The following is a 13075-nucleotide window of genomic DNA, read 5'->3' as shown; positions in this document are numbered from 1 at the left end:
GTCAAAATGTTTTGAGAATTAAGTCGAAATATTTTGAGAATTAAGTCAAAATATTTTGGGAAGTAAGTTGAAATATTTTGAGAATGAAGTTGAAATATTTTGGGAAGTAAGTTGAAATATTTTGGGAATTAAGTCAAAATATTTTGGGAATTAAGTCAAAATATTTTGGGAATTAAGTCAAAATATTTTGGGAATTAAGTCAAAATATTTTGGGAAGTAAGTTGAAATATTTTGGGAAGTAAGTAGAAATATTTTGAGAAGTAAGTAGAAATATTTTGAGAAGTAAGTTGAAATATATTGGGAATTAAGTCGAAATATATTGGGCATTAAGTCTAAATATTTTGGGAATTAAGTCTAAATATTTTGGGAAGTAAGTTGAAATATTTTGAGAATGAAGTTGAAATATTTTGGGAAGTAAGTCGAAATATATTGGGAATTAAGTCGAAATATTTTGGGAATTAAGTCAAAATATTTTGGGAATTAAGTCAAAATATTTTGGGAATTAAGTCAAAATATTTTGGGAAGTTGAAATATTTTGGGAAGTAAGTAGAAATATTTTGAGAAGTAAGTAGAAATATTTTGAGAAGTAAGTTGAAATATATTGGGAATTAAGTCGAAATATATTGGGAATTAAGTCAAAATATTTTGGGAATTAAGTCAAAATATTTTGGGAAGTTGAAATATTTTGGGAAGTAAGTAGAAATATTTTGAGAAGTAAGTAGAAATATTTTGAGAAGTAAGTTGAAATATATTGGGAATTAAGTCGAAATATATTGGGAATTAAGTCAAAATATTTTGGGAATTAAGTCAAAATATTTTGGGAATTAAGTCTAAATATTTTGGGAAGTAAGTCTTAAAATTAAGGTGAATACGCTGTCTGTGCAATTACAAATCTTTGTCAAAACATAATTTAGGGGCTTTTTTTAGGCAAAACGTGTTTATATGAGCTCGCCACACAGCAAGTGCATGTGCCTTGTGTCATTTCAGAAATGCATTGTAATTCATTACTTCAGGATCAAGTTGAGAGCAAGATGGATGAATTCAATTACTCCAGTGTTTTTCTTAATTGGTTGAGACCCTGAACAAACAGCTGTGAAGTCGTGGCTGAATTCTTTCATATAACTCTTGTAGTGTGTGTATATACACAGTATAAAAGTTGTATATATATTCAAAAGTCTGGGGTCAGTAAGATTTTTATTTTCTTTCCTTTTTTAAATACTTTTATTTAGCAAGGACATATTAAACCAAACAAACGTGACAGTAAAGACATTTGTAATGTTACAAAAGATTAATAAATGCTGTTCTTCTGAACATCTGTTAATCAAAGAATCCTGAAAAATGAAGCAGCTCAACTGTTTTCAACATTGATAATAAACAGAAATGTTTTAGCAGCAGATATTAGAATTATTTGAGGGATCTGAGGATCTGAGGGATCATGTGACACAGAAGACTGGAGTAATGATGCTAAAAATTCAGCTTTGATCACAGAAGTAAATTACATTGTGGCATATCCACATAGAAAGCAGCTATTTTAAATTGTATTAATATTTTACAATGTTACAGTTTTCAACAGTGTGGTCAAATTGTCTGGTTGAGCAAAATAGACTTCTTTAAAATTGAAAATTCTTTAACATTTTTAAAAAGTCATTTATGATGCTTTTTTTTTTTTTTTTTTTACAGTGATTTTTATGAACTATAAGGAAGTGGGTTGCATAAATTTCCAAAATTTCTTATTTTGAATTCCACATAAAAGAGTACAGGTTTGGAACGTACAACAGCGCTTTAGTGCCATGTTAAAAAACTGAGAGATTAAAGTTGTAATATTTTATAGAATAAAGTCGAAATAACGTGAATTAAGTCTAAATATTTTGAGAAATAAGTCAAATTATTTTGGGAATTAAGTTGAAATATTTTGAAAAGTCTAAATATTTTGAGAATTAAGTCAAAATATTTTGGGAATTAAGTTGAAATATTTTGAGAAGTCGAAATATTTTGGGAAGTTTAACTATTTTGAGAATTAAGTTGAAATATTTTGTGAATTAAGTCGAAATGTTTTGAAAAGTATGTCAAAATATTTTTTAGTATTAAGTAAATATTTTGAGAATACTTACCACCAATTGTCATTACAAAAAAAAGCTGAGTATTTGATATGGAAAGTATCGAAAAGCAATCTCAAAATATTGTAACTTCAATGGCTACGATTTAATTCTCGTAATTTCGACTATAATCTCGTAGTTTTATATATACAGTACAGACCAAAAGTTTGGACACACTTTCTCATTCAGGTGTGTCCAAACTTTTGGTCTGTACTGTAGATATGAATTCAATTGAAAAAAACTTGTGAAAAAATATCTTTCAGGTGGTCAAATAGCAAATAGTGGAGCTCTGCAGCCACCTACTGGTAAAAGTTATTTGTAGTTTTTTTTTTTTTTTACTTTTAAAACTGGATTTTCCAAAAGATGGGCAAAAATCTTACACTAAACCATGTGAAATTATCCATGTTATCCCTATGAATTAAAGTTAGAAGTGTAGGTCTTTTATAAAGTAGTTTACATAAGAAAGCGGTTTTTGTATAAAAACCCATTTTTTTAAAAAAAATTAAATTTATTAAATTTATATATATTTAAAAAATATCACTAACCCACTGAAAACTGCACAAATGTAGAGTAAAAACTTTAATAAACAGAAAAATATACAGTACAGACCAAAAGTTTGGACACACCAAAACCAGTCATAAGGTTAAATTATACATCATATGAAAGCTCAATAAATAAGTTTCTATTGATGTATGGTAATTTGTTAGGATAGGACAATATTTGGCAGAGATACATCTATTTGAAAATCTGAAATCTAAGGGTGCAAAAAATCAAAATACTGAGAAAATCACCTTTAAAGTTGTCCAAATTAAGTTCTTAACAATGCATATTACTAATCAAAAATTACATTTGGATAGGTTTACAGTAGGAATTTTAAAAAAAATCTTCATGGAACATGATCTTTACTTAATTTCCTAATGATTTTTGACATAAAAGAAAAATCAATAATTTTGACCCATACAATGTATTTTTGGCTATTGCTACAAATATACCCCAGCGACTTAAGACTGGTTTTGTGGTCCAGGGTCACATATAATAAATGAATTTCCATTTTTGTGTACAATTTCCAGTATGCTGGTCAATTCATCATAACGAGTGAACCAAAAAAAAAAGATAATTATAATATTATATAATATAAATTATATATAATATTTTATATATTTAATATTATCAGTAATATTAATATTTTATTAATAATATTTTACAATTTACAACAGGGGTTTTGAAGGTCAATATAGAAAATATCTGTTGGCAATTTTTTTGCAAAAATTTTCTATAATGATTGTTGTTTTTTTCCCCCTGATTTCCATATTTGTGTAAAATGTGCCTCATAAGACTTTCTACAACAGATTTTTTAGAATTAGACACCTCACAGATGAAACCTCTTGCAATCTTGTTGCATTTAGTTATTATATATGACAATTAACCTATATGAGAGATCTTATGTTTGCATTGCCACATTTTCTTACTATTCAATGCTTTGTGTGTGTGCATGCGCACGTGTGTGTGTGTGTGTGTGTGTGTGTGTGTGTGTGTGTGTGTGTGTGTGTGTGTGTGCATTGAGTCAATACACCTCTTAAAACTCTCAGGAGAAGCATAACTCAGAGTGATAAAGTTATTATCCTCTCAATGTGCATTCTAATTACCAAAATGACCTAATTAACACAAGCCCGGGCCGCCAGACACACCTGCTGAATGACTTGCTAACTGTTACCTCAAACAAAAAAAATCTCCCCTCGGCAGACAGCTTCAGGCGGTTAAAGTCATTACCTTCTGCTTCAAACCATCAAACCCCCTGCCTCCAAACACACTATAGCAAAAGATTTACAGCGGACATGAACGAACGCACATAGAGAGAGAGAAACTGAGAGGAAGCAGAGGTTTGTGTGTTTTGTATGATGCAGTAAAGTGTGAATGGGAAAAGAATCATTACCTCCAGAGCAAAGATAGCTGTCTAAGATAATAACCGCTGCTGTTTCTCCCATTAGATGTGTTTCACCCTCCTCTGCCCTCACGTTCACCTCCTCCGCTGGATGTTTGAAAGTCTTTAGACATGAATTAAGTATGTGGGGATTTTTAGGATCAGATCAATGTTGGGATGTGGTTGCGGCAATGCCCTGTAGGAATGTGGTTTTGTGCCTATATATTTCAATGTACTTTTTTTGCCTTTCCAGTAGCCGGGTCAATTCATCATAATGAATAATTAAGCAAAAAAATAAAGCATAAATATACCAAAAAAAAAAAGGAAAAAATATGTATAATATTAAATATATAATATTTTATTTTTCTAAACAAAGTTTTTGGGTATTGAATAATTAAGCATTAAGATTAAACACTATTTCTAGGACACTCATTTTCATTAAAAAAAAAAAAAAGACGAAACGAATAAAAAAAAAAAACCTAAGACATTCCTAAAATGGTTTTAAAATAAAGCATAAATAAACCAAAAAATAAATTATATATAATATTAATATTTTATTAAAAAATGTGTTACAATTTACAAAATATCTGAAAATAGAAAATGTTTATTTTATTTAATTATTATTATTATTATTTTTTAAACAAAGTTTTAGGATATTGAATAATTAACCATTTTAAGATTAAACACTATGTCTAGGACACTAATTCTCATTACAAAACAAAACAAAACAAATACTAAGACATTCCTAAAATCAATTAAATAAATTAAAATAAAGCATAAATAAACCAGTAAAAGAAAAAAATATATCATATTAAATATATTATATTTTAGATATTTAATATCATATATAATATTCACATTTTATTAATAATATGTTATAATTTACAACAGGGGTTTGAAGATCAATATAGAAATATCTTTTTTTGTTTTCTAGGATATTAAATAATAAAGCATTAAACATAAGATTAAACATTATTTCTAGGTCACTAATTCTGATTACAAAATAAATTTAAAAAACAATACTAAGACGTTCATAAAATAGTTTTCCTTTACTATTATTAGTTATAATTTTCTTATTTATTATGCTGATAATATACCTTGCAATTAAAATGAGAAACATACTGTGCAAAATAAAGGCACTTCCATTAATGCTGAAGTTTCAAAGTCATTTTCAGATTTGTAAAGTGCACTGATTTTCCTCCAATGTTTACTGTAAGTTCATAATATCACATGATACTGTACATTATTATGCACTGTATCTCCGCCGCTGTGACCCTCTGTCAGTACACTTTGCATACGGTTCAGACACAGTCATAACTCATAATCTCTGTCTCTGAGTGAAATATAAACACACACACTCATTTTTATCTGCTTTTATCATCCAGACACTGAGAGGATATGCTCTTGTTGACTTTCTCTAGCGTTATAAAGAAATCACTCATGCTTCCCTTCATGTGTCCACAGGCAGATGAGACTTAATTGGCATTCAAAACAAATGCTGATGCTTTTCAATAAACATCAAACATTAACAGTCATTTTATGCACCTATATTGTTACAGATTTTTTTTTCCAGAGTGACTCTAGTGAAACATATAGAAGGCCATTTCCACTATAAAGAATAAAAAAGGCTTTTTATCTCACAATTTCGAGTTTATATCCCATAAATCTGACTTTATATCTAGCAATTCTGACTTAATAAATCACAATTGTGCATTATATCTCACAGTTCTGAGAAAAAAAGTCAGAATTGTGAGATTCAAACTTGCAATTGTGAGAAAAAAAAAGTCTGACTTTATATCCCACAATTCTGACTTTATAACTGGCAGTTGTATGTTTATATTTTACAGTTTTGAGGGGAAAAAGTCAGAATTGCGGGATATAAACTCGCAATTGCGAGAAAAAAAGTCAGAATTACAATATTTTAAAATTCTGACTTTTTTTCTCGCAATTGTAAGTTTTGTATCTGACTTTTTTTCTCAGAAGTGTGAGATATAATGCACAATTGCGAGTTATAAAGTCAGAATTGTGGGATATAAACTCGCAATAGCGAGAAAAAAAAGTCAGAATTCCGATATTTTGGAAATTCAGATTTTTTTTCCTCACAATTGCAAGTATGTCACAATTCTGACTTTTTTTTCTCAGAACTGTGAGATATAATGCACAATTGTGAGTTATAAAGTCAGAATTGCTAGATATAAAGTCAGAATTGCGGGACATAAACTTACAATTGCGAGAAATAAAGTAAGAATTGCAAAATATCAGAAATCTGACTTTTTCTCGCAATTGCAAGTTTGTATCTCACAATTCTGACTTTTTTTCCTCAGAACTGTGAGATATAAACACAATTGCGAATTATAAAGTCAGAATTGCGGAAAATAAACTCACAATTGCGAGAAAAAGTCAGAATAGCAAAATATCGGAATTCTGACTTTTTTTTCTTGGAATTGCAAGAAAATCTTGCGAATGCAAGGAATTCTGTCTTTTTTCTCAAAAATGCAAGTTTGTATCTCACAATTCTGACTTTTTTTCAGAACTGTGAGATATAAACACACAATTTCAAGTTATAAAGTCAGAATTGTGGGATATAAACTCCCAATTGTGAGAAAAAGTCAGAATTGCGGAATTCTGACTTTTTTTGTATCTCAAGTTTGTATCTCACAATTCTGACTTTTTGTCTTAGAACTGTGAGATATAAATGCACAATTGTGAGGTATAAAGTCAGATTTGTTAGATATAAAGTCAGAATTGCAGGATATAAACTCACAATTGCGAGAAATAAAGTCAGAATTGCAAAATATCGGAATTCTGACTTTTTCTTGCAATTGCAAGTTTGTATCTCACAATTCTGACTTTTTTTCCTCAGAACTGTGAGATATAAACACACAATTATACGAATTATAAAGTCAGTATTGTGGGATATAGTCAGAATTGCGGGATATAAACTCAAAATTGCGAGAAATAAAGACAGAATTGCTAAATGTCGGAATTCTGTCTTCTTTCTCGAAAATACAAGTTTGTATCTCACAATTCTGTCTTTTTTTCTCAGATAAAGTCAGAATTGTGGGATATAAAGTCCAGTTCTGAGGAGAAAAAAAAAAGACTGACATGTTCACAGACTTTATATCTCACAGTTCATTTCACTTAATTTGCAAACTAAAGTCATATAGAGATGTATTTCCTATCATATTTAAGTTTATTTGGCCTACATATGTTGAAAATTTATATAAATATGTAATTGGTGTAATTATGACAGATTTTAAGAGATAGCAAACAAACATGCAAACTATTTTTTTTTAAGTTGTACAAACTTTTTTTTTTTTTTTTTACAGCGTACATTTGTGAATTTATCAAACCATTATCCGAATATTTATTACCTTGTTTTTAAGTCATATCCTCAGATTAAACATTAACATAATGACACAGCTTAATGTGCATTGTGATTTGTGCATATTACTGTTTAATCACAGACTAAAAAAATTCCTCAAGGGAAATTATCCTGTCAGCGAGGAATGCGGAAGTGGTTCATAATGCTTTGAAGGGGATTTCCATACCTGCCCATTACAACCCACGATACTACAGGTAATGACCTCACATTCTTCAGAGATAACTGGGGATGTGGCTCCGCATATCAAAGCATGAGTTTCATCTCAGAATTATTGACAAAAAAAAGCCCCTTTTATGATGACATGTCACTAATTCAAAACAGAGTAGTGGTTTGAGGTTGCCAAATAGGAAATGCGTTCATGCAATGCAACATTTCTTTCTCTCGAGCTCGTTAACTCTTTCCCTGCCACTGACAGAATTTTCCGGCAATCCATATTTTGACAGTTGTACAGTAGGGGATGCTATTATGCATCATCTAAAAGATCTCGGGATACAAAAGCAAGCATAGAAGCAGCAGAAACAAGCGACAAGAAACAACATTATTTAAATCAAAACTTTCTAATGTTACTAAATATAATGTCAAACCCACAAAAGTGTATAGGACTGTACAAGCTTTGGAGCTGTCGATGGACTCAATCTGCTTGATCTACGTTTGATCATCGTTCTGAATCAAATCTGAATGTAGTCTTTGACAAAAACGTGATTTTCTGAAACTTACCCACATACAAATGTTGATAAAAAAAAAAGAATGCATGAAGCTAGAATGCAATGGTTTGCTTTGTTTAAAAGCAAATGCGTTGTTCCTTCTTTTGATATATTGCATGAAGGTAATGTACTGAGTAATTATAAGCAATGCATTGTTTTTTAATTTACATAAATGCCTTTCTAATATGATATGATATTTGAAAAGGAAGAAAAAAAGTAAGCCAGAAGGGGGATTCGAACCCGGATCGGTCACGTCGAAAAGAACAATACACGCAATTTATCCTCTGTGCCACTGGAGCCTACAATTATCAACCATCTTTTGTAGTTTTGACTAACCCAATCACACATTAGTGGGTGGAGTTAGTGTAAATAGCCTCTGCCGACAAGACAGGCTATTTGCACTTAGTGTAAATAGACACTCCGTTAGTTTTTTAGGGGATAATGAAATATTGTAATGCATTATTATTATTACTGCTGGGGGCCATTAAAGTTGTGTGTAAATGATAAAAAATTCTAGTTATAGGAATAGAGTTAATAACATTCCACTGGTTTTCCAAGTCGGGTTTATTAAGAATGTCGTTTCTGTTTGATCTCAAGGTAATAATTTCATCATTACGGCACAGTCTGTCCGTTTCTTGGCTCTAACATATTTCCATCCCTCATCCAGCCTCCCGGTGTCTCCCATGCATCATCCTGATGCCATTGACCTATAATTTCATACTTCCAGGAGTTCCTTTTCATCCCATGCACGGAATATGACAAATGATTCTCGATCTCATTGAATTTGTAAAGGAAGGCTGCACTATAAACACTGGTCTGACAAGAGAAAACACGAGGTGATTTATGTCAGACATCACGGCCCGCGCTTTCCTCTAAAACTACTAGGTATGTTGTCCATTCGCCGGGAATTTATTTTCTCTGCTCTGTCGCTCGGACGATCCAATTGTTGTAAATTTCGCCGGTGTCATCGACAGGTAAGAGGGAGAACGGGAGGGAAGTTCCGCGACTGAAACCAAAATATTTTGCCATCTCATTGCGCTTGCAATAGCGCTGGCAAAACAATTCATCTCTGGAAAATAAAGGAAAACTGGAGGTCTAGAGTTACTCAGACAGAAACTGCGAGAGAAACGGGGGGAGAGAAAGCTATGGAGCTACTTTCAGACCTGGCAGAAGAGCTGGAGGGTGTAGAAACCAAAATTGGACTCTGGGGTGGGGCCATCAAAGGGTCAATAGACGCAGTCGAAACCATTGTTGATCCTGGCAACGGACAGGAGCAATGTCACTACAGGGGAGTCTTCCTTACTGAAGTGGATCAGCAGAGAATAAAACAAAACAGAATTGATAGCCTTTATGGCCCCCGCCGGAGCCACATTTCTTGCCGGGCTCAACGGTGAGCGGCAGTTTGATGACAGAACAGAGCGAGAAGACCGGCAACGTTCTGTAGGTCATAGACTCGGAGCGCTAAATGATTGCACACTCGCTCCTCATTTAGATTTCATCCGTGTTAGATGCGTCTCGCCGTCTGTTATCCCGCTCGCAGGTCTGATAAATATTTGGGAAGGCCTGACGGGTCGGTCGTCGCCAGTGATGCCAGGTGTCTCGTTAACGTATTAGATCGCACTAATCCGTTAGCGGACGGGAGTTAATATTGCGTCGCTCTCGCTGTTGCGAGTTAAACTTATGGGAAACACATTTTTCCAAATCGCATCAAAGGCCAAATGTGTATTTTCCCGAATTTATGGTTAATTCAATCATGTTTTTGTGCATGCAGAGACCACAATTCTTCAAGTCTAAAGGGAACATGGTTAAAAAAAAAAAAAAGTAAATAAAACAGTATGATTTACAAGAAAAATACAAATTTTGTTTTTTTAACATAAAAATTGCACATTTTTCCAAATTTAATTAAAATCAAAATTTACTCAAATTTATAGTAAATGTTATCACATTTTATGCATGCAGAGACTTCAAAATGAGCATTTTCTAGTAAAACTTGGAGACTTGAAGCAGAAAAAAGCCAAAAGGCAAATGCATATTTTCCCAAATGTATGGTAAATTTGACCATATTTTGTGTCTAAAAAAGGGAAAAAAGGGTACTTCAATAATCTTTCTTAATAATTTCGAAAAAATTAAAGTGCATTTCAAATAAAAACACTCATTTTGAAAAGTCGAAAATAACAAAAAGCCTAAATATTTATTGCTACTTCAGTTTTTCACCTAAAAATTTAGATACATTTTTTAATTACTTTTTTGCTATTTACGAAGAAAAACTTTTAATTTATTTTTTATTTGAGTATTTCAGTTTTTCTGTTTCAGAATGTCTGATTCAAAGTTATTTGCTGTTTCTTTGAAATTATTTGTGAAATTTACTGGAAATTTTTGAATGAAAACTGATTCACCATGAAAATTCTATTGTCAGTATAATTACTCACTTAATTCAGTGTATTGTTTGCCATTTTTTTTTTTTTTTTTTTGTAATTATTTGTGAAATTTGCTAGCAAATTCTCAGTGAAAACAGATTTAATAAGAAAACACTATTTTCAGTTTTCCTACTTCAAAATTGTACATTTATTTCAATGTGTTACTTGCCATTTCCTTGTAATTATTTGTAAAATGAAATTAATTTTGCAAGAAAATACGATTTTTGTTTTTCAAGTTTAATTCAATGTTTTACTTGCCATTTATTTGTAATTATTTGTAAAATTCACTTTTAACAAACATTTCACACTTATTCAATATTAATTTCTGTTTCTTTGTAATTATTCTGAGTTTAAATTGTTTTAGTAATTTTACTGAAAAATTACACTTAATTCAAAGTATAACTTGCAGTTTCTTTGTAACTATTTGATAAACGTACAAGCAATTTCTAAATCAAAATAGTTTCAAAGTAAATCCCACACCAATTGTTTCTCCCCCATCTCTTCTCCAGAGGTGTTTGGTCATGACAGCTCAGCCCGCAGGTCCATTGTGCTGTTATTAAGAGTGACGACTTCCCCCAGACGCCAGTCACATGCGATCCAAGCTGATCAAACCCGTCCAGCCATCATTAGCTGGACAGCTTTGATTTATGCTCTCAAACTCCCGACCTCGACCCCAGAGTCTCCCGACCCTTCACCCTGTCCTTCTCCCTTTTGCCCCTCCGACCCAAACACTTAGCGCCGCTCTTCACCAGTCCTCTAATATCATATGCGCTGTTTGTTTTCCTCTCCAGCCGCTTCAGCTTACAAAAATATTTTCCGTAACTCTAAAAAACAGTATCTGTGTGGATGCCGCCGGTTCTCGGCGGTACGGACGGGGACCCGGGCGTAAACATAAACACTGGGCCCGGTTGTTTGACCAAGACTGGGCCATTTTGAGTGAAGAGGAAACTCGCGCCCCTCGCGAAGACTGACGTGTAAATATTGCCACAGCTCTATGGCACCCCTGAGGTTTTGGAGAGTGTCTGTTAAGCTAACTGGTGTTGATGCTCATCACAGCCAGTTGTGCTGAAACCCAAGGTTTTGTTTTTGCTTTTTTCTAAAGGAGAATGGCCGGGCCACTTCCTTATGACGACTGACTTTAATGAAGTGTTGCGAGCTGATGGTCATGCGGGCTTTCTGCAGTCAAGCAGAAAATCTGGATTGGTCATTTTTGACTTGAGACTGGACTGCGAGTGAATAAGTTTCATAGTTGGAATTTTGTATAAACACTTTATGGTGACGCCAATATCAAGTTTAATCTTTCTCTGCCTGGTGTTTTTTTTTAATACAAGCAATTCTCTTCTTAGGAAAACCCCAGCTGTGAGACAATGAAAGCGGAGAAGTCATGACCTCTGGATGTGATCAGAGAGTAACATACAGGCGGGGTTTGCACTGGCTTTTAACTTTTAACATTGTTTGAGTGTGTAGATAAAATAAATAAAAAAGTGTTATTTTTAACGGTGCTTGGTAAGGCATCAGTGAGAGCGAATTGTTGAACAGTAGTTCAAAAGTACACTGCAAAAAATGCTTTTCATACTTAGATTTTTTTCGTCTTGTTTCCAGCCAAAATATATAAAAATTCTTAAATGAAGAAGGATTTTCTAGATGAGTAAAATTTATTTTCTTGTATTCAGAAAAGGCAAAATAATTTTTTAATGTTTTCAAACAGAAAACAAGATACCCCACTGGCAGATTATTTTGCTTGTTTCAAGCTTAATTTTGACTTTTTTTTCTGAAAACAAGACAATCATTTTTACTTGTCTACAAAATCCTTCTTCATTTAAGAATTTTTAGATATTTTGGCTGGAAACAAGACAAAAAATTAGAAAGAAAAGGATTTTTTGCAGTGCTTATTTTTTATTATTTTTTATTTTTTTTTATTTTTTTGGTAAATTGATACTTGTGTTGTTTCATCTCAGTATACTTCAATGTTAATGGAGAATTAGAAGCTGCTGCTTGTCATTTTCCTTCACTGAACAATGTGATGTTTGCTCGACATGCGTGTGATATCCATGCACATGTAAGATGTGTTTGCGTGCAGACAATCAGTCATGGCGGCAAGGGTAAAGGTTCGAAAGTGTGGGCTTATGTTACAAAACTAAGTTAGAGTGACCTAGGGCTGTGCAATTAATCGAAATTCAGTTTCGATTTTGATTTCTGCTTCGAACGATCATGAAAATATAGTAATCGAGATGAAACTATTATTGCGCCCCATTCCGCCCCCTTTCTAGCGGCGTGCTTTCGCTCCTCCATAAAAGCCCAATTTCACATGCAAATCAGCAAAATCATGTAACGTGACTTAAAACGGGACATGCTTGATTTATTAATGTTTCTTTGATGTTGTGTTTTTTTAAAAGCGAGAAAGAACTTGCGCTGTTCTGTGTATGCGCTCAGAGACGGAGCAGAACACGGACATGTAAAGCTATCTTCTAGCTCAAGGAGCGCCTAAACGAACAAATAAATGCAAAAATGTTTTTTTAAAATGAGGCGCTTGGTGATTATTCATGTAAACC

Source organism: Garra rufa, chromosome 22 (genome assembly GCF_049309525.1).
Source record: "Garra rufa chromosome 22, GarRuf1.0, whole genome shotgun sequence".
NCBI classification, from domain to species: Eukaryota; Metazoa; Chordata; class Actinopteri; order Cypriniformes; family Cyprinidae; genus Garra; species Garra rufa.
Note: the sequence above shows the minus strand (reverse complement) of the source record.